This window comes from Octopus bimaculoides, chromosome 2 (genome assembly GCF_001194135.2).
Source record: "Octopus bimaculoides isolate UCB-OBI-ISO-001 chromosome 2, ASM119413v2, whole genome shotgun sequence".
In the NCBI taxonomy this organism is placed as follows: domain Eukaryota; kingdom Metazoa; phylum Mollusca; class Cephalopoda; order Octopoda; family Octopodidae; genus Octopus; species Octopus bimaculoides.
Window position 1 is genome coordinate 186,629,518 of NC_068982.1, and position 5,458 is coordinate 186,634,975.

A 5,458-nucleotide genomic window follows, 5' to 3' on the forward strand; every position below is an offset into this window, starting at 1 on the left:
TGATTCCTTATTTTTAAACTTTTGTCCCCCGCCTCATCGTGTCTTTGGAACAACCACCACTAATTTTTTTTTTCGCCCTTTCATTGTATTCCACATTTCGAAACACTTGAAATTCGCATTTTAATTTTTTTTTTTTTTGTTTCATTTCCTAAACTGAGCCCAACTCCATCGCATTTTCACTATCAAAATTAATTTTGCTTTTACTTTTGCTATTTTCGTCTATTTTTTAAAATATACTTTTGCCTTCTGTAAAACATTTTTTCATACAACATAAAAATAAAATTAAGAGAAAAAGAATATATTTAAACTTACCTTTGTAACGTTTACAATTCCCATAAAATTCAATTTTACACGCCATTTTTTATTCATCTCCTTCACACGACAAAAACAATTAGAAATATTATATCGTTTTTGTTAGAACAACGACCACCTACTGCTACGAAAGTAGGAATCTAACGGTCAGGTTTCAAATCATTGATATAGGGCTTTCCTATAAGTAGGTTATCTCCCTTGGCTAGGCGGCGCTCCATGTAGATAATTAAACTTCCGGAGGCTAACCCACGCCATTGTTATTGTTTTACGTCTTATCATGGATATAAAGCAGCTTGATGATTCAGCTATCGAAGTACTTACTGTTCCTGAGTGAAAGAAATATTTAAGATTATATGGACAGTGTGTTACTGGAAGAAAGGCGGACTTGATTGAAAGGTTGAAAGGAATAAAAATTCTGTCGATATGTCAACAAAGTAAATTCATCGGACGATAAGTCTGAAGTATCGGATAATACTTCAGACAGGAATAAGCAGAAGCTTATATCTCCTCTCGGTGAAGTATTGCCTGATCTAAAGATCTTTGTAAGTTGCTGAATTTCACAGATAACGACATAATTACCTCGTGCTACGGATGAAAGCAAAGCAACAGTTAAGGAGTGGCATATTCTACCACGACAGACACGTACACAGCATCGAATACCACGATGTGAGTGAAAGCTGCTCTCACTGTATTGTCCGGTGTCTGGTAATCCCTTCGATACCGACATCAAACCAAAAAAAGAATCCTGACCACAGAGTGTGGGTAATTATGTCAAATGTCACTGGCAATGTGCATTCAGCTGATTGCAACTGTTAAAGCAAGTCACTGAGCATGCGTACATGTCATACGGGAGAGTTCCAATCAGGGGTGGATAACACCTTATAGGAAAGCCCTATAGGCGAAAACAGGAGATATTTTTTGGTCCTATTAAACTTTTTCGTCGACTAAAAAAATATTCTTTTCTACATTTTAAACGACATTTTTTACAAATACTTCTTTGGTAATTCTAATTTTCTTTTCCCACATCCACTTGTGGTAAGTGTTTGGTTTTGTTATAGGCATAAGGCCTGGAATTTTGAGGGGTGGGGTACAGTCGATTAAATCGACCCCAGTGCTTGACTGCTACTTATTTCATCGACCCCCAAAGGAAGAAAAGGCAATGTCGACCTCGACGGAATTTGAACTTAGAACGTAGAGACAAGCGAAATAATGTTTGGTTTTAATAATGAAAGATACAATAAAGAAAAGAGGAGGGTGATAAGAATGTTGTCTTTTTTTTAAATGCGAATTCCAAGTGTTTCAGAATGAGGAATATAATAAAATGACGGAAAAAAACGAAAAGGAAAGAAACAATACAATTTTAGATATGCTCCCTGCTCTAAAGACACAGTGAGAGGTGGTGGAGAGTAGACGCGTTTATAAAAAAAATGTGGGCTTAACTTCTATTTTTTTTTTAAAGGTTTCCCAAAATTTTTTTCCATCACACTTTTGAAAATTGTTATACAAAAGAAACTCCAACTTTGGTGGGACAACCGTCTGCTATTCCGAAAAACCGCCAAACTTTCATTGACAAATCATTACGAAGAACAATTTGCTCTTGGAAATATCGAATCTTGCTCTTTTACAGCCTGAGCGCGAGCGCGCACGCACACACTCACACACACACACACACACGCACACTGCGTATAATTAGTAACCGATATTTTCCAAAATACACTCTCAATACTAAATTTGAAGTACATACCAGAAGCTGTTTGATACTGCAATGATAGACGAGTATCACAGGTCCATAACTCAACACATTTTAGAAAGCAAAGCAGTCTTTCGGAATAGTTGTCACACGTAAGCTGACGGCAAAACAGACTCACTTTGGAAGCAATTGGTAAAACGTCTGTAAAAACGGTAAAGCAAAGTAGAATAAACCAGAAGTTGTGGGAAAGGTTTGACCAGACAACGATATTGAATAATGGACTGAGAACTAGGCGTGGCCTCTGGTGTGGTATTATCAACAGACACTGTTGTTAATATAGCATAATAGGCGCAGGCGTAGTTGTGTGTGAGAAGCTTGGTTCTGGGTTCAGTCCCATTGGGTGGCACCTTAGGAAAGTGTCTTCTAATATAGCTTCGGGCCGACCAAAGCCTTCGTGAATAAATTTGGTAGATGGAAAGTGAAAGAAGCCCGTCGCATGTATATGTGTGTGTGTGTATGTTTCTGTGTGTGTGTGTGTATCTATCTGTGTGCGTGTGTTTGTCCTCCACTACCGCTTAACAAGCGGTGTTAGTGTGTTTACATCCCCGTAACTTAGTGGTTCAACAAAAAAGACTGGTAGAATAAGTGCCAGGCTAAGCAGTTGATTTGTTCGACTTCAAACCTAACATTTTTAAGGTTAATAAAAAAGTATTGTATTAATATTTTTCCATAAAAACTCCGCCGCCGTCACTGCCACAACTGAATGAAACATTTTGATTGTGTCTCAATCTAAAAGTCCGTTAATGAATTATGGGTCATAAAAACATGAGAAAATATAATTATCAGTAATGTGCTAAGTTTTTTTAATACATCCTAAAGTAAATTAGAATTTTAGTGTGGCTTTAAACTACAGTTCATTTTAACCATCCTCCCATCCCTCTTATTCCACCCCCAGGGAGGGTCGTTGGAATAAGGTCTTCAGATACCTCTCCTTAGGTCCTATCAGAAGCAACTGTCATTACACTATTTGGTTGGATTCCCAAGCGTGACCAGTTGTGGGTATCGTCCAAGCGTCTCGTTCTTGGTCTACTTCTAGGTCTGGCTCGGTCTGAAGAATTCGTCTCACGATTCTTTTCAGCGACATTATAATCACGTCCGTGGTTCTATTGTTGTGGTGATCTCTCACTGCTGGGAAGTAACAGCTCCACTTTGAGAGATTCCTTGATCTCCGAGCTACGCACCCTGTCGAGTAACATTACTGCCGGGATCCTTCGGAGGAACTCCATTTTGGCCACTTGTATTCGCGACCGAATTCTTTCAGTTATTATACAACATTTATGATCAAATGTGAAGATAAACTCAAAAACCGAATTGAAGACAAGTTCGGCTTTTTTTACCGATTTCTCCTTTTATGAGGATTGTAGGAATCTTGCAGGCGTGAAGTGGATTCGATCCACTATACACAAATTTGAATTAACACTGCGTCAGAACTTTTCCCGCGGTGGAACAACGGTTTTGATCTGACAGCAGTTAGATATGTCCCAGACACCTTTAGCTAGGCCGGAGCGGTGTCTCCACCACTTGACCCTTTTCTGACCTCTTCTACCCCATCAAATCTAGAATAGAATCCTTTGTTCTCACTATCCTTGATGGCTATAAAAACAGGAGACCACAAGTAAAGTTTCTCTTTAGTCACCCATCGGTGACGCCTCAACAGGCTAGTCACCAATCGGTGACGACTCAAGGAGAACGAAGTCTGGCTGACCAACTACAACCTTGGCCAGAGGGAAAAATGAAGTTACTGTCAGCCACTGTGAGACAACGTCGCACACGCTATAACTATCACTAGCATTTCCTTTTCTCTATAACACTACCATCTCTCTCTATATATAATTACTACTATGAGAAAGTGTACATACAGATACAGGCCGAAATTCTTTACTCAGCATGCTTTACGTACAAACTGTTATACTATTACACTGGCCTACCCGTCGTGGTATGGCAACATATAAAGTAACGGTAAATAAATATTTCTATAAAAATGTTGATTAGCTTCATCGTTCATCTTATAACCAGTACAATTGGTAAATAATACTTATCGTTACAATGGGCGACACATCGACTACACAACACAAAAATATAACCGTTACAGGATCGAATGCAGAAGATGACGCATTACTGTCCCACCGCCTTCAGATCCAGTTTCTTGCTTTTCATCACTTGTGAATACGGCCCTGAGATACTTAAACCTCTCTTCTTGCTTCGGTGATGTTCCATTAACATGCAGTGTTGCTTGGGAAAACTTCTTTGAGCTGACCAATGTCTCAGTCTTCACAAAACTTATTCTCATCCCGGTCTTGTAGTATTTGGCGATGAACCCACGTGGTGCATACTGGAGATCCCCTTCTGGCGAGCCAAACAGAACTATTTTGGAACTTCACACTCTTCTTCGTTTTGAGAACTGATTAAAGCTTCCCAAACAAAAGGATGAATGATGTCATCACGTGGATCTTCTTCATCTTCGTCATCCTCCCTCTACAGTAGTACATCAACCACCTCTTCGTCAGTGTTGTCCCGGAACCAAGTGATTGGGAAGCAAAATTCTTACCACACAGTCACGTCTGCACCTATCACACGTTAGATATGATAAACAGATGACTATTTATTCAAGTATTGTTTCAAGAGAAATTTTCTGAGGCAGAATACACATTATTCGTGTTGTGCAGAAAAATAATGTTTTTTTTTTTCTACGGATTTACATATTCATAACTATCAACACGGGACCAGTGAACAGAAGCAAAATTTACGAAGGCACCTGATCCTAACAAAAGATGCAGACGACTGTATTTATAATTTGTTGATCGTATGATATTAAATTTTACTCTAAATATTATTCCAAACATGAAACAATATCATTGTTTAAAAACTGTTTACAGGTGTTATTTGGGTAAGTTAGGGGGACAACTTGGGGCCTCGGAACGAAACCTATTTTTCCCATGTCTTCTGTTAACCATTTTTTTGTTTGTTTGTTTCAATCATCAGACTGCGGCCATGCTGGAACATCGCCTTGAAGATTTTTTTTAGTTTAATGAATCGACCCCAATGCTTATTTTTTAAAGCCTGGTACTTATTCCATCAGTCTCTTTTGCTGAACTGTTACGTTACACACCAACACACACGCAGATATGTAGGGGGGGGCGAAATGCGGCCTCCTGGCACCAAAACAGTTCCAACGGCCAAGTCAAAAGCTAGCAAACCGCAGGCCAGCCCAGCAAGCCAACTTGGAATTTGTCGCACCCAGCTGGATGTCTTGCGTAATGTGGTTCTTTGTCACCCAGGTTCACTTCGACTGGTCACGTCACATCTTTTCTCCCAACTGTCTTCGTCCCCTGAATTCACACTGAGTATACTTCCTTCGTCGCCTGACTTCACATCACCAACTCTGCCAACTGTTCT

At 39.4% G+C, this 5,458-nt stretch overlaps 1 long non-coding RNA gene across 3 annotated transcripts in view; it reads right to left on the reverse strand.

The window, feature by feature from the left end:
• Window positions 1–2,249, reverse strand: part of LOC128247055 (uncharacterized) — a 53,207-nt gene extending 50,958 nt beyond the window's left edge. For 2 of the 3 annotated variants that reach the window (XR_008263499.1, XR_008263497.1), the window contains exon 1: window positions 313–807. This is a non-coding gene — a long non-coding RNA (uncharacterized LOC128247055). Of the gene's footprint in view, window positions 1–312; window positions 808–2,056 lie in introns of those variants that run through there. The other variant, XR_008263498.1, reaches the window with a different exon arrangement.
• Window positions 2,250–5,458: the final 3,209 nt, after the last annotated feature.